This window comes from Cuculus canorus, chromosome 3 (assembly GCF_017976375.1).
Source record: "Cuculus canorus isolate bCucCan1 chromosome 3, bCucCan1.pri, whole genome shotgun sequence".
Taxonomy (NCBI): Eukaryota; Metazoa; Chordata; class Aves; order Cuculiformes; family Cuculidae; genus Cuculus; species Cuculus canorus.
In genome coordinates, this window is record NC_071403.1 from 114,222,365 (window position 1) to 114,246,669 (window position 24,305).

At 36.6% G+C, this 24,305-nt stretch overlaps 1 long non-coding RNA gene across 2 annotated transcripts in view; it reads left to right on the forward strand.

Moving 5' to 3' along the window:
* Window positions 1-19,897, forward strand: part of LOC128851848 (uncharacterized) — a 46,726-nt gene extending 26,829 nt beyond the window's left edge. The window contains exons 2-4 of one of the 2 annotated variants that reach the window (XR_008449354.1): window positions 10,648-10,777; window positions 18,145-18,208; window positions 18,776-19,897. This is a non-coding gene — a long non-coding RNA (uncharacterized LOC128851848). Of the gene's footprint in view, window positions 1-10,647; window positions 10,778-18,144 lie in introns of both variants that reach the window. The other variant, XR_008449353.1, reaches the window with a different exon arrangement.
* Window positions 19,898-24,305: the final 4,408 nt, after the last annotated feature.

Consider the following 24,305-nt stretch of genomic DNA (forward strand, 5'->3'; position numbering starts at 1 on the left):
TCTGTATTAAAATGCTTCTAATATTCAAGAGATACATGGATTACAAAAATAAAAATACAGGAATACAACAGAAAATTACTACCAGCTATTAGAGTTGTAACACCCACATCCAGATGCCTGCAAAAAACATTTTGTACTAATAAGCAATGGATTATTAGCTGTCTGAGTAATTGCTTTGTATTCAGAATAATGATACTCTCAGATATGATGAATTTTCAAACATATTTCTGATTTTTTCCATAAGACTACACCTTATTGTGAATATGTAACAACAGATTATAAAATTGGAGTTCATGGATTTCAAAATTATTCTCCACTAGGTTTGGGACTCTAGACTCTATACAAGGAAGCAAGAACTGGTGTTCCTACAGAATTCATGTCTCATTCAGGACCTATTGCTTTGTATTTGCTTTTTCATACGCAGATCATAGCAAATGTAACAAAGTTAGGGAGGAAAATGTCTTGAAGAAAAAAATCAGTGCTTCCACAAATGCATGTGCTTTTTTCAAAATGTGTTTTGTACTGAAAATAACTTTCTTTAGTAATGTAATCTAGGATTCCTAGAATTTGCTATTCCTAGATAAAATCTTCCTTCCAAACCAAAGAGAATATTTGGGTTCCTCTCATACTACTACTGCTAAGATTAATTGTTATAGCACTTACCTGCACTGACTGTGCTGGAGCCTTGCCTTGCTCTGGAGCTGCTGTGGAAGCAGCTGCAATCTGAGATGGGACATCAGACCATTTCTGGAGGATGGAGGTTAGAGAAGTCTGCTGAGGGGTCAAACACAAACTTTCTAATCCATACTCCCAAGAGCACATTTATACAAATTTGAAAACATTAATCAGGAAAGACTAAGAAAGTGTTGTATTGTAGTGGCCAAGACATTAGTGCAAATTTAAAAATCCCAACCCTTAAACTGGAGGAGTTGCTATAGTAAGAAAAGAGAAGGGAAAGTACCACTGCCTTTATTGGGTGAACATTATAAGTGGAATTCAGTTACCTATCCAGCTGTGTAGCGGCATTTCAGATGGTGAGGGCTATCCTGTAAGCGCAATTCTAGAAGGAAAGGGATGTGTCTTCTCCAGGTCCTCTGTTATATCTATTAGCCCCTTATTTATGCCCTATAGTCTTCCTAAGACACCTCAAATATCTTGGACTATGCGCGCACTATCGGATTGAGCTGGAGGTGTCTGACTTCTTATTACATTGAATGAAGATAGAGACAAATAGTCTCAGTGTCATACTTCAGCTCTCCTAAAGCAGAAATTCTTAGATACCCGAGGGCATCTCAGATAACATAACGTGCCTGTCCTGCTGACTTGAGCTCCTTCTGGCTGCACAGAGAGCAGTTTCATCCTGATCATTCTATACTGTGCTCCGAGCTCCACTGTCTGTGTTAACTACACCTCTGTAACAAGAACTCAGCATAAGAAGACATCTGAATTTAGGTGGTTTAAACTCTTACTGAATCCTGACTGATCGGTGCACACCAACTGGGTCAAGCACCTTGAGTATCATTAGGGTAAATTTCTTGGAATTTGTATAATGAAATATCTGTATAAAACAGATTTCAGGACTTTGGCAATTTTGTGTTGTGTGCTGCAATAAACGAACATGTCAGTGTGGTTTAGGTGATTTCAGGAAGTGATGAAAGCTTTCAGTAGCACTTATTTGTTCAGACTCCAGTGCCACAGTCTTTAATGCAAAATAACATTTTCTCTCTTTAATTAACAACGTATTTGCAAAATTATTCAGTAGCAGTTTCTTCCCCAAAGTGCATTGTCTTCTGTGTTATCATATCTGGTAGTAGTAATAACAAAATATATTCCTGTCCTCTTTTGAAAGACTGTCTCAGAGGTGATGACACCTCATTGTTTCTAAGTTCCTAAGTTTTTCCAGAGCCTTAACCTCTGCTAATGCTGTCAGGGAGTGAGGGCAGTAGTTTGGGTTAGGTTTTCAAGTATTATAAAGTATATTACTGTCTGAATTATTTTTTCCATTTATCTCTACTATAATGGACACGTGTTTAATGGCAAGCGTAGCCACAGAAGTGGACTGAATAAAGTCCTTAGACTCCCACTACTAAATGCAGAGAAAAAGAACCTCATCTCTATGAGTTTTGTCATTGTGTGGTATGTGGCTCAAACAAATGGGATGATTTATGTTCTGAAAATGTGTCAAGTCAATTCAGATGCCTAAACCCAGGATGTCTAGCATCATTTGGGATGTCCTACTCTGTCCAAACAGCTGCATGGGTTGAGAAATATAACACATGACTTGGCAGAGTCTTGCACCTTTCCATAACAGCAGCTGGAGGCTTCTCTAGGATATCTCAAATAGACATGGATGCTTATGTTCAAACAACTGAATTGTCTGTCGTCTTTGTTTTGGATAGGGGGCAACAGATTCAAGTCAGGCAAAATAAATCCAATAAAAAGCAGAATCAAGTGAAATTGATGTGATGGATGGCAATTTGTGCAGACATGGTATGAGTTTTATAAGACAGGAACTCTCTGTTCTGCCCTGTATGCTGTTTCTAGAATTAATTATCTGATTACTATGAGGTGATATCTTGTCCTTTATTACAAAAGAAATTGTGATAGGGCTGTGACCGGTGAATATTGTGAAGCATATTGTTTTGATAATACGCTTCACAATAAAGCACAAAAATAATATGCTTCACAGAAATAGAATGTCAGTATTATCGGAAATGTAGAATGCTTTCTAAATTTCAACTGTACCCTTTTCTAGCATTTATTAGTAGTCCCCTCACTTTGCACTGTTATTCTTTGTTGATATATAGTACAATTGCAATGCCTCCAGCATTAGACCGTCCATAGCGCTGAATTAGATGTCATATAGCAGACAAGACGAAATAGAGGTCAAGATGGTTTGGCTGAAGCATAAAGAAAAGAAAACAGAAATATAAACACTATGAAAATATTAACACTACTTAACTATCATATATAGTCACCCTTTTAGAGAAGAGGTGTTATGCAAATGCCACAGCAGAAAGAAGTCACTTAAGCGAATAAGAAAAATCAAGATTTAGTGTGCATTTACAGAGGCACTAAAATCTAACTTCTTATATTATTCTGCCTAGTAACAGTTATAATATCCTACTTCTTCGTTTTCCTGTTTCTTGAAAATATAGAATTTGTTGTAACAGTACTGGATTTTCATTTGTAGATGCAAGAATTTAAAGCGCAAAGATCACAAAACGTGGCAAAACTTGGTTCCTTTTATGGCTCAAGTGTCCTTGTGCAACTCATTTTTCAAAACAGATTGCTTAAATTACAATATATGGAATTTAATGTCACAGTTATGGCTTTTATTTAGTGGGTGAATTGTCTTTGGTAACTTTAGCAGCCTATTGGAATAAATGAATTCATATTTTAGCAATTACCATAGGTGGTTCTACTTTAATGAAATACTTTGAATATATTCATAAAAGTATTTTCATTACATGATGACAGAAAATGTAATGACTTTATCAATATTATGTTCAATTTTATTTAGGAATAGCTGACAAGTGGGAATTTATTCTGCCTGAAATTGTGTTTTAGTTTCATATTTACAAAGTGTTTAGTTGTTTGAGTCTAGTTTTTCATCAGTATGTACAGTCATCGTATGAGCTATGGCTTGGCTATCTATAGATAAAGATGTTTATACTCATATATTTAATCTGGCACAGAGAAGGCAGATTTATTTAACAGTTCATAAGTCATATCATATTGCCAGTCTGATATAACTATACCAGAAGGTTTTGATCTAAACTGAATTTCTGTGTGTACCATTTTTCCACTAATCAGCAATTGCTTTGGTACAATGGAAGATATAATACATCCTATACTCATTGTAGAAGGCAGTGAATTACTTGCTTGTGGATTGCATCTTCACAATTCAATACCTTGATTTTATTCTCAGCTTGTTAAGAGATTTTACAGAAAGTCTTCATTGCAAGTGGTAGTTGGATGACTCATATCTGAGACCCAAACTGCATACGCATCATCAACAGCAACATGGGTAACCCTTCTAGTTTGTGCAGAATAGGTACACTTCAGATGGCTGTGGACAGAGAAAGAAAAAACCCAAAACATAACCCCAAGCACTGGAAAATTCAGTGTTGTGTGTAAGTCCTCCAGGATGTTTTTGGTTTTTTTTTTTCACTTACGCAGCGGAAGCCGAAGAGTTCATTTGGCTTTAATTCATTAGTTCTAGTCACCTTCTCTGCTTCATTAAAAAGCCATGTTCATACTCTTTTCAATATTCAGCCCAGATGGCTTCTAAATAACCTTAAGAAATCTTGAGCGTTGCTTTAAACAGAACAGAGAATTCAGAAGACAACCTATAAGACTAACTTTGGTCTTCTCAGTCTCTGTTATCTACATTAGTCAGAACATCATCACTATGCTTATCATCACTTTCTTAGAATTAACTATGTCTGAAAGCTGTCAAAACTGTTAATAATAAAAAACAGGGATAATCATAGCAGTTTGGAATCTTTGACCTCCTATTATGACCCTTTGCTGGGTAATATATGACACCTCTGCAAAGAAAAATTTAATCTACAGAGGAAACAGAAATCATAAATCTTTCTTCATATATGCCAAGGAAAATAAATGCTTTCTTAAAAAAAATATATCTTCTACCATGGTCTGTATATCCATGATATTTGACATAGAAGCTATAAGTCATTTATCAAAGACAGAGAGAAATTATAGGAAAGAATCATAGAATCATTTAGATTGGAAAAGGCCTTTAAAGATCATCGACTCCAACTGTAAAAGGTAGGACAACATTCTAGCTTTAGAGTGCTAATAGATAGATACTGTCTGTAGTTTGTGTTAAATTTACTGAATATATGAAGAGAAATACCACCTCATGTTTCCTTGGTTACAAATCTCTCTACTTAAGGCATTAGAATTTGAAAGTCAAGCACAGAGTAAAAACATACAGTTTAATATAGTCCAGGCTGAATTTCAGAATCTCTTTCTACGACAGGGTAAAATATATGTATTTATGTGTTGATTCCCAGCTTCATTCTTCAAAATTCAGGGGATTAATAATTTTAATTAAGGTGTGAAAATATAGAAATGGAGCTGCCAACATTTTCTGCCCTGTTGGATGATCTGTACATTTTCAGATGTTCTTTCCTTGAGCTCTAGGAGTCACCACTGTTCCCAGTGGGTTCAACTTGTAATGCAGTTCTTCCAATGCAAACTTTCATCAGCTTCTTGCCACAGCAGAAGTAGATGAAAACATGATCAACCCCTTGTCTCAGGCAACAGGATAGTTTTGATGTGATCAAAGAAACAGCTAAATTAGGGAAGAAATTTCTAGATCATCAAGAAGTCCCACTTAATGTGTCCACAAGTCTCCAGAACAAGCAGATTGTGAACATCAACAATAGCAAAGCAAATAAGAAACCAAGCTCAAAAAAACCCCAAATGGTCTGATCATCATCAAGTAGTTCTCTAGCCAGTCCAACAGCTAAGGACACTGGAGAGTACTGGAATAACCAAAGGTAGCTGAAAAATGGCTCCAGGAAGGGAAGTCCATACATCAGGGTCTGGGAGCCCTTCCCTATTCTCTGGGGAACCCATGAAGCAGAGAAGATCCTTGGGAAGCTTCAGAGCCCTGCACCAAGACTGTGCATAGCACAGTGGGAAGCACTGCATTGACTGCCAAGCCTCGAAGCGGGACTGCACCATCTCTCACGTGGAACAAGGAGGTCACGTAGGAGCCTCTGTGTTATCCCACCTGGCTGCTATTCCTCAGATTATAGATAACAGATAATAGATAATATAGAATAGATAATAGATAATAGATAATAGATAATAGATAATATAGAATATAGATAATATATGATGTATTATGTAGGATGTATAATATTTCATATATAATATAATATGTATTATATCAGTTATATATTATATATTATATATTATATATTATATATTATATTTAATGTAATATAAATATATATTAACAAATACAAAATATTAATGAATGTATTTATTGGTATATTATATTATATTATATAATATACCACCACAGCACAAGGAGATCACAAGGAGTAGTAAAACTACTTATATCTGTATTTGAAGTGCTTTAGTAGGCCAATCTATTTACCCTCCACACTGTCAGTTTTTATATGACATATGTAAGTTGGACTTACTGGGCCGAAGGGGCATCAGAAGCAGCAGATCTCACGTAACAGCAACCTGTAGTAACTTGTTGAAAGGAAATAGATAATAATACATTACTTTGATTGCTTTTTGGATCTGAACCCTATTGAACAGCACTAAGATCAGAATGAGGAATCTGCAAGTAAAATGTACTGACAGTGCGGCTGCTTGCTCTTTGAAAGAAAGAAAAGCCAATTTAGAGAGATCTTTTATACAAGCTAAAAATTTTCCTCTCTTGCATAGATATGATTTCAATTATTTTTTTATTTACATGCAAAAACTTAATGAAAAGGTTTCTTAGATTCTACCTGATTTAGATTAAATATATAATTCACCAAGGACAAAATGACAAAATGACAAATGAAATGGAAATTCTCAGTGTCATGTAAAACAATCTGCCTTTCACTTATCTAACTGACCCTTACACGTTGGCTGCCGAGTGCAGAGCACTATCTTTGAGCCTCTAGTATCTTATTGGCATTTATAGCCTTGTGTAGAGAGCAGTAATTTGCAGTAAATCTCCTCACACTGAATTATATTCAGAATGAATTCTTACCTGAATGCTGCAGTGAATACTGGTAATAAAATACCAGGCTTTCATGCTTACCAATAAGAGACCGACTGTTGCATAACTCCCTTCCAAATGATAAAGGCCAAATCAACAGGTAGGAGAAAGAAAAAAATAAGGAATTTAGCTGAAGGGTTAGTACCTAGAAAGAACTAGGAAAAAAAAACAAACATAAGATTAATTACTTAAAACACAGCAATATCCATTTGTGCATGATTCTCCTTTTTTTCCTTATCTGTTTGATGTGGCAGATCAAACCTCTAACAGCACATATGCCCTTAGTGTCATTCTGCGTGTTTTGGCTTCACATGCACCTGGAAAAACAGATGTCTCCTGATCCCACTAACAAGTAGCTCAAATGTCCTTTAGTTCTTTCAGATTTCAGGGAGGGAGCGTGGGATGAGAGCAGAAGCTGTCGTAATACTATTCAGTTCCACCTTACAAGACATTAGACTGCTGTTAATGGAATATTTGCGAGTCTTGTAATATAAGTACTATTTTTATCTACTGAATATTATTTTTCTATGAAGATATTTCCAAGAGTGTGTCTTCCCTCAGTTCTCACTTGCTACATGTGTATGAATAGAATAAATTAGGCACATTCTTGATCATGATGCAGTCTATGTTTTACAGCTGGTCTTCCTTATTCCCATAAAACAGAGGGTTCAAATCCAAACATTCTGTTGCTCATGCTCCTGGCATGTGCTAACCCTGAAGCAAGCCCAGGCAATGTCTGAGGGTTCATTAGTAAGCCGGAACCAAAACCATGCCATAGACCATTCCAGATTAAAAGTAAGGATGATTACATGTCAGAGCTCAGGCTCATTCCCTGTTCAGCTGACTAATGTAGACGTAGACATGGAGAAGAGTTGGGAATGGCAGGGCACCAGCTGTCACAGACTATACAAAGCAGCACACTTTTTTTGCACAGGAAGTTTCACATCGGCTTTGCTACTGTCGAAAATGAGATCCACTGATTTAAATAACTTTTGTTCAAATGAAAGATTCTCTATAGAGAGCACCAGAATTTTGAAATGTCTGTCCTTAAAGGGAAGAAAAATTTCAAGAATCTAAGTTTATTAGGACAAGAAAAGTGGAAAGAAAGTGATCGTATATACCAAACATTTGATTCAAAGAAGTTTGAAATCTCAGAATGGAAAAGTCAAGATGAAGCAAGAACGTCACATATGTTTTATGTCAGAACAAAACTAGAATCATTTGCACTGCCTCTTCTTTCTGGGAGATGTAACCAAAACAGAAATGTACAGGAAAAAAACTCCCATTTGGCATTGGAAAATGATTTGGCTAAATTTTTATTAATCCTTTCAAGAACTGTTCATCAATGTTTTCCTCCACTATATTTGTTATAGGGAGAAGGACACGCCATTCAGTAAATGGTGGTGATATTTAAACTAATTATTGAACACCAACTGAAAGGGTCATCATTGTTTTTTGGAGGAAGGAATATCAATTCCAGAATGTTATTACGTGTGCACAGTGTCTAATTCAAAACTGCTGACATCAGCTTGTGCAGTATGTTGGCATAATCTTAAACCTGTTTTACAGAACAGCTTTGTTCATGGTGCACTTAAATGAGGAATCTTATGGAATGCTTTAACCTACTCTCAGATTTTGAGTTTAGGTGGACTGGGAGATCTGACATAGCCTCCAGCTGCCACAGAAGATCATCCCGCTTCTGTACACACAAAGTGTGTACAAAATGACAAATGAACACTCAGTTGTAGTTTTTTTAATATCAAACTAAACCCTGCTCCTAACTACTAGTCAACAAATACATACCCAGTACCTAGAAACAACATTCATTAAACATAAAACTTGAAGATATGAAGAATTCAAATGCTGTTAAACTAAGCTAAAGGCTAGAAAAAGAATGTAAAGATGTTTAAGATAATGCAATAGTACTGCAAAATACTTTTCGAAGCAGAATTATACAGATAATTATAATAATATCTTCTAAAATTTTGTTCTGGGGTAATATATCACTTAATTTTACTTTTCTTTCACTGTCTTTATGCTAAGAAGCCTGAATTTAATAGGTCATTTCTATCAGGAAGTCCAGCACTAAAGACATTTTCAAACCCACGACTTTCCTAGTGTTAGCTGTGACTACATTTCAAGCTCTGATATGCTTTTAAAGGAAATATGTCCTAAGGGAAATAACTTCCTGCAGAACAACTTTCCTGACGTCTTTATTCTACAAGCATCTAAAAATGTAGGGTGTAATCTTAGGTTCTCTAAAAATAACAAAAATTTTACCCTTCAGCTTCTTACAGCCAAAAATCCACCTGCAATTTTATGTGTGTTTCAGAGCAAGCGGCTGCCATGCGGTGAACATATTCTGTAGTAGGCAAAATTATGATTAGTCTTGATAGAATCATAGACAAATTTAGTGGAGCTATGTTTAGGACTGCAGAGATTATTGGTTCCCCTCCACTTGAGGCGTGGAAAAACTACGCTGATTTGGGTTGCGTATATCTCTACTGAATGCAGAGATTCTCTCCTTACTTACCTCACAAATAAAAGATTTGGTATTTTAAGAGCAGCATTGCTTATTCAAGTGGAGCCAAGCAGGAATCTTTATTTAATGCACGTCCACTATTACATGCATCAGTAAATCATACCATTTGTTTGGTCTGACCCCTTACGTTACATATATCTGTCATGAATACATCTACTATATCAGTGTATTCTGTTGCTATCACGTCAAAAAAGAGTGAACTGATTTTACTAAGAAACAGAATACAGCAGAGAGTGACTTTCTTTAAAATATAGCTTTGTATATGGATGAGGTACTATTTGGGCTTTGTAAGTATAGTAAAATAATAAGGAAATTACCTCATTATTTAATTTGAAATTTATTGTCATGTGTACCTACTCCTGCAGTTCTGCAATGCTAAAATTATATGATTTTATAGATAAATTAAATTAAATGACTAACTGACTTACTATTGTCTATAGACATAGAGTGACAAACCAGAGGCAGATTTGTGTCATAAGTGGATTGCGAGGTGAAAAAGCCCAGCCAGATCCATCGTTTGCATTCTGTGCTATATAAGGAAAATAGTGAAGAAAACTACATTTGGAAATTCCTTCTAAAGCATAGAATTTTGATGCTATATGTTGTAACAGCAAAGGGTTTCCAGAACTGTGCACTCTAGACAGGAAAATACCTTAGAGTTGTCTGCCTCAAAAATCAGTATGTAAGAAAAGCATAGGGTAATAACTAATGATACTGTATTGCATTTATATTATATTCAGGAAAGTTTTGCATTAAAAATTGTATTTGAAACTGTAGAGGCTCCTGCAAATGACTGGCTGAAATGAATTTATGAAACCCTTGAGTGGGAAAGAGCCTAATTGGGTTGGAAATGCTTGGGAACTTAGGTGTTAATTTTGAGGGGTTTGGTATTTGTAGCTGCTACTGTTTTGAATGGTAGCATCGCCTCCTCCGGATTATCACACTTATTGTGGCTGAGGTGTACTTGCAAGACAATTTAGAAATGATACTGTAAGAGAATCACCAACTCTTTCTAGGGAACGTTACTGATGGTGAGTTGCCTCCTCTACCATCTGTGATTTCCATAACTTTCTTTTATTCAAGTTGTTCAGAATTCAGACTTTGATTTATTTTTATCTATTCTGCTTGAAGATATCCTTAAAAAATAGCATTGGACAACTATTTTATGTTTCTTAGAGTTTATAATTAAGGAGTCTTTCAGGTTTAAAAGACCTTCAGCACACATTCAGCCCCATCAATTTTCTTTCCCTCTCCACCTCCACAGCAAGAGTATTCTTGTCACTGAGATATAAGATAAAATATAGCTGAGAGATATTGAAACTATATTTCTTTTTCTTGCACATAGGAGGATAGTCAAGTTAACATCTGGCAGAAAGAATTACTTGGAAGAATACCATATGTCCTGAACACAGACTGAAGAAGATGAAGATGATGCTGGCTGACAGTAAAGAGCATTTTTAGGAACCTGAATAAGGGTAGATGTCCATCTCTTACTGAAGAGATGTTTTGAAACCAGAACACCCACTCTAAATCCAAGCAAAGGAGAACAGAAGTGACTTCTCTCACCTTTTAGCTGCCAGAAGACTCTTGGTATTTTTTCCCCCGCAGATGCAAGCTTCCCTGTGGTTAATTTTGCCTACGCTGTTCTAAATTTTAACAACTAGCAAATTGTTCCAAACTGAGAAATGAATACTGGCATTTCATTCTGGTAACTTTAGGATTTAGTTACTGTTTTCTGAGCAGAAGAACGTGGTGAAATCATACTGAAAATCATAGTCTGTGCCCTAAATTAACTGCACCTTCAGTTCCAGATGAAGTCCATAGTGCAGGTTATTACAATAATATTTCATGCCTTGTTATTATTGGGCAGAAATACATTGATACTTATGCCTTTCAGAGATGAAATATGTGTGGGTCAGAAGCAAGGGAGTCTCAGCAGTAGCTTCCTACACAAATATAACTACAGTGATCATGTTATAACTGTATGGCAATAAACATCTAAACAATTATATTTCATTCCTTATAAGTTCCCAGGTTCAGTGCAGGGCTATGCACGCTTGTGAATTTAATGTGTTTCTTCTTTTTAGAAAAGCATTATCTTTATAGATATAAATAAAATACAACTCTAATTTCAGTACTGTACCAACCATTTAATTGATTTCCCCATGTAAAATTAATTGCCATTTTTTGTAACAGCGTGCTTCATGTACTTATAATGCATTGCCCTTCTGAAAAAAAACCAAAAAAAGAAGAATTCACAAAGATTTGAAAACTAAATGACTCCGAGGTAATGTGCTGGTAAATCCCAAAATAGCAAAATATTTAGTTATTGACAGCAATTCTTGTCCTTGAGTCTCAGCATTTTAGGCTTATTCCCTGTAGGAGTCAGAAGAAATTGGCAAGTAGTTATTGTTCTTTGTTCAGTTTCCATAGCAGCAGTAATAACAAGGTGGATTGTGGATTTTTTTTTTTTTTTTTTATATTTTCATCTTTACAAATCTCTCTTTTCCCTTCACAATACCAGAAATTTCTGGGGATCATAACCCTTCAGCCTCCAAAAATACAAATGCACTCCTTCTGCCTAGAAGGAGCTGTCCTGCCACAAATATTTTTTGAGTATTTATAAGCATATGCTTGAGAATTTGTCATTGTATCGTAACGGTTTTGTGTTGTGACATGGTGAAGTTTACCATGCAAAGTAAAATGATACTGCTTATGAACTATCACAATGCAAATGTATTTCTTCCAGTCAGTAACCAATGTTCCAGTTTCCTTTTCGCCCTCTGGTAGGGAAGAAACACTGGTGTCTGTTATTATATCACAGGAAGAGGTTTAATAGGACTACACAGCTTTACAAACATTCCTGTCTTACAAATCTCAAATAATGGCAGCAGTGGAAAAAAGAAACCTAAAATCAGGAATCAAACCCACAATTTGTTTCTTGATCTGATCCTGAGTGGGGCAGCTCTGTTTTACCCTCTCCTGGAGTTTACACCAAAGCACCACCGGACCTTGAACAGGTCCTTTCCAGAGATGTCTCGGGCAGCGGTCAGCTCTTGGTAGATGTTGCAAGGGGTACATGAGAAGCTACAAATTTGTGTATTCTATGAACAGGTTAAACAAAGTATGAACTCCCAATGTTCTCAGAACATCCATGGAAAAGGCACTGGATAATCATCACAACTTTATTTTTGTCTGTTTTCTCTGTCTGTCTAGATTTTGACTTAATATCTGCACTGGATGTCGGCTGACTTTTCTTTCCCATACCTTCAATCTCTCTACATGTTGCTTTTTTTATTTGATTTCCAATTTGTTGTCAATGAAAGACTGAACTTAGTAATTTACAACAAGAACTGCCAAGGCAAATAGCAATGTCTAGTTCCATAGTATCTTTTAGCTGTAAGGCAAAGCTGGTGCCATATTTTCATAGTGTAAGCATCCAAACTAGCATAACACATGTTAAAAAACCCACATTCTACAGGATAACTTTGTCATTCATTTGCATAACGTCACGATCTATGGTCCATGAAATACTAGTGGTGGGAAACTATGATTTTGATATGTGCATGATTTTAATGATACATAAATACTGAAATATCCCAACGCCCTAGCAGGCAAGATCTGTATGCTTTGCTTTAATCTCCTCAGATAATAGCCTGCAGTCTGAGGAAAAAACAGTTGCTAGCGCTGCTCTGCTAGCTTACATCCAAAATAGGCTCAACAGTATCTTTAGGAAATTTCTGTCCAATTTTTAGTTTTTCTCTTGTTGAATGAAAATGGTCTTTTAGAAAATCTCTTCACTCACTGCGCAATTCTAAAAGTGAACTTTGATAAATGTGCTTTTCCTTGATTTTACTGCGAAGTCAATGAGACATTTTTGAAGGTGCATCTAAACAAGCTTGGCCAGCAGGTCAAGGAAAGTGATTCACCCCCTCTACACCACCGGCAGTCCTGCGTCCAGCTCTGGAGCCCACAGCACAGGAGACACATGGACCTGTTAGTGCATGTCCAGAGGAGTGCCACAAAAATAATCAATTGGAGAGTTGGAAAACCTCTCCTACGAAGACAGGCTGAGACAGCTGAGGTTGTTCATCCTGGAAAGAGAATGCTCTGGGCAGACCTTATTGCTCCCTTTCAATATATAAGGGGAGCTTATAAGAAAGATGAGGATAGGCTTTTTAGCAGGATTGTGGTAGGACAAGGGGTGATGGTTTTAAACTGAAAGAGGTTAGATTTAGACTAAGTATAAGGAAGAAATTTTAGAGTTAGAGTGATGAAACACTGGAACAGATTGCCCAGAGAGGTGCTAGATGCCCCGTCCTTGGAAACATTCAAGGTCAGGTTGGACAAGACTCTGAGCTTATTTCAGAGGAGGTTGAGCTAGATGACTTCTGAAGATCCCTTCCAACCCAAACTATTCTACAATTCCGTAAGTGTCCCCTTTGGTTAACCTTTGTTCATGTTTTCTGCTTTTCATGTAGAAAATTTGTTCCATGTTTTACAGATGGGATACAAAAACCAGGAATATGAAATAATTTGTTTTCCAAAGTAGGAAGACAATCATAAATCTTTAAATGTTCTGAACTCCTGACAGATGTTGCACTTCATACACATCCAGTTATAATTGAAGTGGAGCAGCCAGCTTCTGAGTTGATCTGCGTAAAAAATGTTACACCCCTTTTAGAAAACCTCTATCCATTTCGAATTTTAAATGGCGAAGGAAAAGATGATATTTGCATCAGAATCTATAGGCTTGTTTCAAATTAACAAAGCACAGATATTGACTGTCATTTGAAATGCCATGAGGCACGTGGGACGTGCACCTTGAAATGGCTGCGTGAGACCTCTGCACACTAGTGCATCAGTTGCTCATGTTTAACCAGCTAAAATAAGCCCCTCGTGTCATTCAATTAAAAATGTTTTCTTGTGTGAAGGGAGAATGCATATTCTAAAAGTAAAAAAAAGATCTTCAACTTATAGGTGTTTAAAAACTCTGTCTTACATAGGAAAGTGAATTTGCCATTCTTTCACATCTAGAGATGTGAACTGTGATGGTATGGCACGAGAGCAATGTTATGAGCATAAGAATATTCCCAGCCTTGCTCTGTGAAATATTCCATGAATAGATATGGCATGGTCCACAGTCGACTACAGTGTCTTGTGTGGCAGTCAGCTCTGTCAACACAGGGTAGAATGCAACAGAGGAACAAAATCTGCACGAGCTACTCAGATTACAAGCACACTTGGAATCGGCCTGCAAGTTCATATATAGATAAATAAGCCAAAGCTGAAGAAGAGAATAGAGTGGATGTGTGGATATAAATTCTCTTTCAGTTGCAAGTAAGGCAGGTGGAGATTTTGTCCTTCTCCAAAGCCACCAGACTCAAATCTGCAAACTTATAAAGAAATAAATGACGCGTGGACCAAAGGCAAGGGTCACTCTGCATAGTCGCAGGAGCAGAGTCTGTAATATTAAAAAAAAAGTTTTGTATGGTTTCATATCTCTGGTATATGTTCAAAACTTGAAATACAATAATAACTATAGCATAACCTATTGATACTCAGTATGTGCTTTTCTCAAAGTAGCCCTGAAGCTTTGAAGTACTTCAAAACGCAAGTTTAATATGTGCAGCTTAGGGACCGGCGAGTATCAGGAGGGCTCTTTCAGTGAAATACAAGTTGCTGATATCTTCCCTTTGAAAAGCTCAGTGGAATCCAAAACACATTCTGCTTCAGTGAGTTATTCCCCTGAAGCTAATGGCTTTATTGACAATTGCAACTCTATCAATTATTGCGGTTTGTTTGAAACGGCTCATATAAGCCAAATGTATTATGTATGCTTAAACTGAAAATGTCCTAGTTGTATTTATGTAATAGCTTAGGCAAATACTTATGTACTGAGTAGGCATGGTTTAAAAGGGGCACAGGAGAAAGCATTTAGCATCACTAATTTCAAAGGACCATGCTCTGAGCGAAACCCAAGTAAGAGCTGAATGCTTGTGGAAAGAAGAAAAGCAAAGTTCAGTTCAAATCTCAAGCCCTATTATTAAATACTGGGAACAGATAACTCAGGATATTTCCTGCCCATTTGGATGGGAACTCTCACACAAATAAGAAGTCATCAGTGCGAGACAGAGTTTAACGGATTGCCCTTTCCCTGTTTTCACATCATTGTTGCTACTGTGTACTGCGGGAAATAAGTCAGCTAGACCTATGCAACATATTTACTCGGAGGTCTTCCTAACTTGCTATTATTCCCTGAAATTCATTCTTTGCTTTCTTTCTGACATCTTTTTCTGTCTGCTAAGAATAGCTTTATTATCATGGGTCATAATGTCAATATATATAAAAAAAAATCTGCAATAAAAATATCCTACATTAGCTGTCAAGAGTTCAGCACACGTGGAAGTCATTAAATCCAGACAATAACTGGTCAGATTTCTCCAGCTTCCTCCAGCCATTTATAATCATCTGTTGAAAGAACAAATCCCAGTTTAGAATCTCTGACATTCCAGCTCAGGGCTGTGAATTGACAATTCCTCTCAAGCCTATGACAGTCGAACCGGGCTATGGAAGACATATGACAGTGTTGAATGCTTTCGTGAATCTTGCTGGGAAAAATGAGAAATGGCAAATTCAAGCTGGTAAATGAGCAATTCTGTCTTCAAAGAAATAAGTGTGTTTAATTAAAAAATAAATACCTAATGCAGTCAGCTCTTCTTAGATCAAATTTTAATCTATAAAAACAAGCAAAAAAGCAACAGAAATCAAACTTTTCCAAAATTCCCTCACAAACTGTGTTTCCTAATGTTTACAGCTTCAGATTTTCCCCTTTCATTAGCTGACTGGAGTATTTAATTTCTTTATTTATTGTAAACATTGAGGAAAAAATAGTGGAAAAGCAAGCAGAGCTATTTGCCTGTGTAAATTAAAAATATTTTCTGAAATAATAACAAAAATACATATTTCCTTAATTAGAAATTACACAATTCTGCAAATATTCCTAAAGATGATCTTATTACATGCAGTCAATAGGAAAAGAAGGGCAAGGAAGTGCTCTGCCTGGCCAAGGGTGACCCAGCAGGTAGGACCAAGTGCACGGGAAGGGAGCTCATCTCTTTAGTGACCCAGCCTGATCTCCACTTAAACATGCTTCTTGCTTTGTGTTTGTACATACGGTTTGGGGTTTACCACTGTGACCATTTTGGCCTGCAGCTGTGCCAAAAGTAATAGCCTTTACTTTGCCTTCATGTGCTAAAACAGTCTTCCCAGGGCTGTCCTTGAACCTCCTCGGTGGTTACTGCTCTGCTTCATTGCATATGTCGTGCTCAGATTTGAGGAGAGCCACAGAAACATGGTGATTTACTTGGTATCACAGGGCTCTATTGTCATTTGTATTTGCCAATGGAGAAGATTGAAATTAAAAGGATTAAAATTTCCCATTTCTCTCAGCATTTTTTTTTCCCAAACTAAAATCTGACTTCTGCTGCAAAGCAAATCAATAAACCTTAAAACTCTTTACGTGAGAGGTGCTCTGGAGGTCAGACATCTGGCCGGTGTATTTCTGTGGCCTCAGTTATAACCTTCGGCAATGAATTTCACCAGCAACCATTACAAAGATGTTGCCCTTACACAAATCCACAAAAACCAGAAGGAATTTCCAAAAAGCTGGAGAGTTGTTCTAGAGAAAGTTGTGCTGGTAGGGAGGCAGGACTAATAGAAACTGAGAAATAGAGAATGAAAAAAGAAAGGAGAGAGAAGGGAAAAAAAACCACACCACAACTCCAAATCAAAAGATTATATTCCTCACTGTGAATCTGAATGGATTTATATGCTCCTTCTGCCTAGCAACACTCCTGATAGGAAACATATGGACGTTTGATAATGTTAATCCCAATACAAAGAAGAAAACGGCCAAACAGCAACATATAGTTAGGACTCTGTCCTTCAAAGTCTTGTGTCAAAATCACTTTGGCATCCTCTGACTTTTAGGACAAGCCTAACTGTACATTTACTCTCCTTGGTGATTTGTCCCACATTTTTTTTGCATGTATTCCATATCCGTGCACAGTCACCCAACGTAAGTGAGCATGCGAACTTTAGTGACAGATCATGCAATGGATCTGCAATCCAGTTTGGCAATTCTTACACAGCCAAATGGGCAGACTGAACGTAGCAGTTTTGCTACTCGCATAAACAAAGATTACATACACACAATTTCAAAAGGTGCAGCCAGAAATGCTTTGAGAGGCTGTAGGCCTTTCTATCTTCCAATTTTTTTAAGAAAAGATCATAATCATAAAGATGAGTGAGCAAATTAAGACATTAGGAATGCTGTGAAAGAGTGAGAGATGGAAGAATCCTGCCTTGCAGAGTGAATGTCTGTAAATTCAGTGCTGATTTCACTTGTGATCACATCCTGTTGGTTTTGTTGTTTTTTTGGTTTTTTTTTTTCCATACTGGAAATCATCCAGTCTATATCACCTTGGGCAAATGTTATCACTGCTCTTTTTCTATTTTTTTGCTTGGTTTTGCTTTTTTTTTTTTTTTTTTTAAATCTAAATACATAGCTGAAACAACTAATATTTAGATTTTATTTTTCTAGCCGGAGCTAGAAGATTTACATTAGAGAAAAATCCCATAGTAACCATTAAGCCAAAATTAAGCCACTGAACTACAGTACTATCTAATAATATCTGGTTTCAGATAGTTAATTTAAGATAGATAATTACTAACTAACAATATTTACTCTTGAAAAAATGTCAGGTTTATTTTGAAAAAAATATTTTCTTTGACTATGAAATTTCTTTTAAAATTTATGTTTTGTATCATCTATTCCCAGTCTTGTGCAATATAATAATCGAAGCTGGAAGTGTCTATGCAGCTTTGCCAAGAAGACAAATTGGGTAAGTTTACGTAGTATTTTAATTTTTAAAACTTTATTGATCTCAAAAAATTTGGCAAGCTTTCATCAAAAATAGATAAAAGGCGTATAAGTTTCTCACCAGTTCTAGAGATGAAGCGAAAGAAATATTTTATGACAGATTGTGCTGTAGTCATATAGTGAGTCATAGCTAGAATCAGAACTCAGAAAACTTGACTTTATTTCCCCATTTTTTTGCGTTTCTCTGCCAAGTGTTGCCCACAGGACTGTATAATATTTGCAGGTTCATTTTGGCTAAACATTAAATGAGTTCTTGAGTGATGACACCTCTACTTCAGGAGAACATTTGACTTTAACTAAATCACAAAGAAGAGGGACTGTTTCCTAGAAACTACATAATGTTCTATTGAAATCACTTTTTCTTCAAGCAAAATTCCTTTTTGGTGTAGCGGATGGGTGAAATGACATTCTGAGCTCATCTAATCTTCAATGTGTAGCCTTGTGCTACAACAAAGTGAAGAAAAAGCTGAAGGCTTACTGACAGCAATATAATCTCCCTAATACTGAGATTGATCTATCTCGTCTGCAGAGAAAGAGGCGGCTGTGGTGCATACCAATGAAGAAGCAGAGCATTTGGAAAGGCTGCAGCGAGTCTGATCTGTCTGTCAGCAAAAGAGTGAGCTTGTTCACTAAATATCACAGCCTTCAGATTAAGAAACTATGTACGGGAGGCAAAAAAGAAGATAACATGAAGGATGAGTGAAGAAAAGCAACAACTATGTTCTCTGTGCGTGCTCTGATTAGAACGCAATAGAGGAAACCATTCAAAGTTCAGTGGCTAGACAAGAGAGTCAAGGCTAGTAGACAAAGGTACAGTCAAGAAAATTCATCTTAATGCTGCCATCCATGACTGCGAGAATCAAAATGAATACTTAAAATATTAGACTATTTAAAATATTGTTCTTTTTCCTGTTGTTGTTGGGAATTATCATGAAATACTTTCTGAAAGTATTACAAAACCTATTTGTCTGTATGTTTGCTGAAGCAGTTGCAGTCAGTAGACTGGAAGGAGATTCTGAGGAATTCTTTGGAGTATTTAGAAACTCTTAAAAAGCTTAATTATTTCAAATCTCTATACAAAATATACTCAGTAGGGACCATGCATATCCTGTCTTACTCTTTTCAAATACTTCATCACACCTGTGGTTGGACCTTATGATCTTAAAGTCTTTTCCAACCTGAACAATTCTGTGATTTTAATGTTAGTGGTTTTTTTTAAAAAAAATATCTTTACCTTTCACCATATAAAACAGTTGGAGAAAAAGATGTGCAAGTGCCTATAATGAGTGCAAATTCATCTGGCTGTATTTTTATCTTTCAGCACCTGCTAGGCCAGCACGGGCAAAAAAAAAATTTAATCCCATGTGTAAGTCATGCAGCTGAACATTTATGCATGGCTTGGAAAACCTAGACAGATAATGGACCAGTGTTGAAATGTGCTAACCACAATGCAATAGGTAAACTATAACTCGGAAGACGATTCTGCAGGATTCCTCCATTTCTCTTGTTATGTCCTGGTATGTATCTGATGTGGAATGACTGTTGTCACTGGGTACAAAACTATGTTTTTCCTTCAAACACCTCTTCAGGTGTTTCTTCCACATGTTCCTCATCCATACACGGGGACCTGGAGGAAACCAGAAAACAATTAATGCAAAACGGTAACATATTCACTGGCTAATGTGGGAACTGAACCCGGCTCCCAGACATAAAGCATAAATTCTCAGGCACCTTAAATCAGACTTGAGTACCATTTCAGAGTTACCCAGATTCTCATATAGAGGTGATTAACTGTGCCTGGGACTGGACACAGGTACCAGCTCTGAGGAAGGTGTTGATCAGGCAGTTACAGTTTATTAGACAAGGCAGCTCCCTGCGACGTGGAACCGTAGTTCTCAACTTCCCCGCATGCTCTTTCTACAGTACCTAATGCAACAGTCCATCTATGTCTAAAACCTACATTTTCTCAGGATAAAAGACCACAGCCAAGCAGAGTATACTAGGAAGGATGAGACGGGTGGTATTTGATAAACTGAAATACACATGAAGGACTTTAATATGCATGAGAGACAGTGAGGAAGAGAAAGCTGAAGCAGACTTTTCTTTGGACCTGCAAATACAGAGGTGCTGCTCACAGACAACTGTTGTTGCCTGAGAAAACTACACTTGGAACCATTTTTCCTTGAAATAAAAATGTATTCTCTACTCATGAGATCTTTTGTTGTTACTAGTTGCTACTACTACCGAGGTAGGCTGTGCTGGGTAGAGAGTTGCGCACTCTCAGGAGGTCTGCAGGGAGAAATGAAAAATCCTCATCACCCACTATGCACAGGATATTCTCTCCTAAAAGCTGGACACAAAGTATAGTTTTCAGTTCTCAAACACTTAACAGCAAAAATTTTTCAAAGGCATGTGTGCAGTGCTCTGTCTGTAACTGTCTTTCATCTTATGGATCATGACCCAGAACACATTGATACAAACCATGATGTAAATCCAGCAGTAAAAGTATTGGTGAATCCTGCAGTTTCCTGTGGATAGCATCCTTTTTCCACAGTGATTTCCTTTTTATTAGGCAAAGGACTTTATGATTTTCAATAGGAAGTGTTTAGAAAATGACGGGTGGAATCCCAGTAAAAATTAAACATCAGAAATCAGACTAGAAATTTTGCTGTTTTTCTTTCTCCTGGCTCTATCCCTCTTGTATGTCCCCACTTACACAAGCTGTGTGTCTTTTTAGCCGACTTATGCTATCTGGGCCTGGAGCAACATTCATTTGCATTTGTCATCCTCTTTCCAGATCTGGTCTAATGGACTTTCATGTATGACCTGGCCCTCACTACCTCTAGAAAAGTGTTTATGAGAGATTGTGGCTTCTAACAGTGCTTTCACTTAAATCCTATTTTTATTTATCACTTTTCTTTGTTAATCAAAGTCTTGTATGATAAGCTAATCAAGAAGAAACATAAACATTGAAACTACAAAAGGACTGATTATTTGGATGTCTACCATTTCCAGTTGGCTTTCCGTGTATGTCTTTATTATGCTTGTGCTTCTTGTTATAAATTTTCCTTCTCTCTACACAAACAAAGAATTTATCTGAGTTTCTATTGCTACAAACTAATAAAGAAGTTCACATTTCTGACTTTAAATTATTCAGATTGTTTTATTCAACTTTGATTATTGTGTTTTGTGAGGTTTAAAAGCCAAAGCAAGAATTGAACTATATTACATTCACATTACTATAAACGTATCCTCACAAAAAAAATATGAAACGTGTTTGTTCTGCCTGCTGCCATGAACAGCCAATGCAAAGTTCCTGTATATATATACGTATGTATATATATATGTATGCATATATATATGTATGTATATATGTGTATGTATATATATATACATGCGTGCGCGCACACACTGTGTGGTTATACCGCACAATATAGTTTGTAGCTTAAAAATTGGATTGATTATTAATTCATCTGCAATAAAGATAAAAATATTTTTAGACCTTTAAAGCTCCATTAAAATATATCAATATACGTTCAGTTCTTTTATATTCATCACTTTCTTATGGCTTCACTAATGGCTACAACCAAGTTTGAGTGCCAGCAGTGATAAGCCAAAGCCATGATGGGAACTGGGTGAAAATTAAGCAATATGGACAATCATATGTTACTGCCTGCGCCTGTAACCTTGCTTCGTTTAGCGTAGATCTAGGCTGAAATACAATCTAGTGCAATGCAATTACAAAATTACTGGAGCTTCTAGCATGAAGCTCCTTCTGAAATGCTTCCCCCAGAAAGAGACTTAGGCAGATACCTTCCTCAGTTTCCCATCTATACAAAAGATTACATAGATGTTATTCTCAGGAATACCTTTGTGGCAACCGTTTTTACCAACTTGTTCCGTATGCTTCAATGCAGCTGTATTTTGAAGTGTCTCATTCTCCCCAGACTGTGTTCAGGGAATGTGTGTACATAATCATCAAACTTTGATTTGCATTCCATGAGAATGCTGGAGATAAGTGGGAGGACGCCTAGTCTAAACTTTTTTTACTTTATCTGGACCCAATGACTCTATAAAATCTTACACCAAACTTCACTGATGAACAATAGAGTCCTCTGTTTTCTAGCCAGTATTCTAGCCTTTGTCACACAATATGTTTTATCCTCTTCAAATGAAAAGACCACATTATTCTTAAAAGGAGGATTCTTCAACAACTTATAAAGTGAAACTGCTTTTTGCAATAATCTCAAGAAAATGAAAAAGCTGGAAGTAAATTGAAAGTTTCCCTGACAGGAAAAGCTGTACATAAAAACATGAGTATCATGTCAACCCCTGACATGAAACTGCCTCGTTACCTGTATTTCCTGAGCGCAATCAAAATAATGATACAAAACCCTCTTTGCCAGATCAGGTTCTGCTGCATGCTGCCTTCTTCTTAGCAGACCTCAGAACTGCAGTAATTATATTTATTTTAGCTGTAATCTCTGAATCTTGCCCTCATCAGTGAGCAGGTAGAACCAGGGAAGGATTGCAAATACCTTTTGCACTAAGCCTTCAGTAGACCTTGGAAGAACTCTTTGACTCTTAGAACATTTTAAGAAAGTTATTAAGCAGCATCATTATTGCTGAAGGTGAACTGTATGGCTCTGAATATTGGAAATTATAGATTTTTTTTTTCCAGAGCTTGGGTGGATTGATTTTTTTTTAATAACTGCAGAAATCAAAGGATGTTAAGGAAGTGGTAAAAGTTTGGTTGTCATAACAACTGAGCTCACTGAGTAGAGAAGCCAGAGTAATCTAATTAATTTTTCCCAATGTGCGAAACCTTTAGGGTAATTTTGTTCAGCAGTCAAATAACGGTGAGTCAATATCTAAAAAAGGAAAATAAAAGAATAAAGGAAAATAAAAGAAGGAAAATAAAATAATACAAGGGATAAACTTGTATGTTAAAGCCAGTATCTTAAATTCTAACTGAGACAAAACTCCTTTTGATTTCTGATCTCACTGAATTATGATTAGGGTTTTAAAGATTTTATTTTGAGAATATATGCAAAGTTATTTTGGAACCCAAGAACAGAATGGCCGGCTACTGTAGTCCTGAGGCTTCATTAAAGAATCAGGTGCTGCCGAATTTATTCACTGCAAGAATTTATTGATTTACCCAGGCAAAGGGACTTGGCTTTAATATTGACTGAGGGTCTTTAATTTGGTATAGACTGGGGTCTTGTTCTGAGATCAGATGAATTATCTTAAATACATCGACTTCACAGTGACAATGCAAATTCACCCTCATAGAAACTAAGTCATCCCCCACTTAAACTCATACTAAATCCTTGCTCAAAGGATAAAAAAACCCAACATTTTAATTCAAGGGAATGATTGATTTCCTGGAATAAAAGGCTGCACGTATGCCTACAGTTTTCATACAACTTGTTTTCCTCTGTGACAGTATTCTGACTGAAAAGTCTAAACTCAGCCTCTGAACTCTATGTCAACATCTCTGTGAACCAATAATACACTTTTAATGATAAACGAAAGAAAAAAATCTGCTTGCTTTTTTTTCAGTAGACAGTTTAGTCGTGCATTAAACTTAGTTATAGTGCACACCACAAATTATTCTGTTTGCTCTATTATTTTCGCTTTGTTACAGGTGAACATAATTCTGCTTGCGACTCTGCTGTGCTGTACTTAGATCAGAGAGGATTTACAAGAGGGCATCTTTCACTGCTTTGATAGTGCTAGCCAACTTCTACGTGACACAAAGCAGCTGAGCTCTCTACAGCAGTTTTATCTCCAAGAAGAGAGACACCCTGAATATTGCATTATGTGCCTAGGCTGTCAGTTGCTCATCTTTTCCAATGGTGAGCATGCAGGCAGAATTTACTTTGTCTCAGGCAGAATTCTCATAGGGATTTCTTTTATTTTTCATACATGATCTACTTGTTTTCAGGAAGTCATTCTGTGATTGAGATGGCAGCTAACAATATGTACTCACTCAGCGTGGTACCACATAGATCACTCAGCAGATCTGTGAGTGCCACCAAGGTAATTATCCCTTT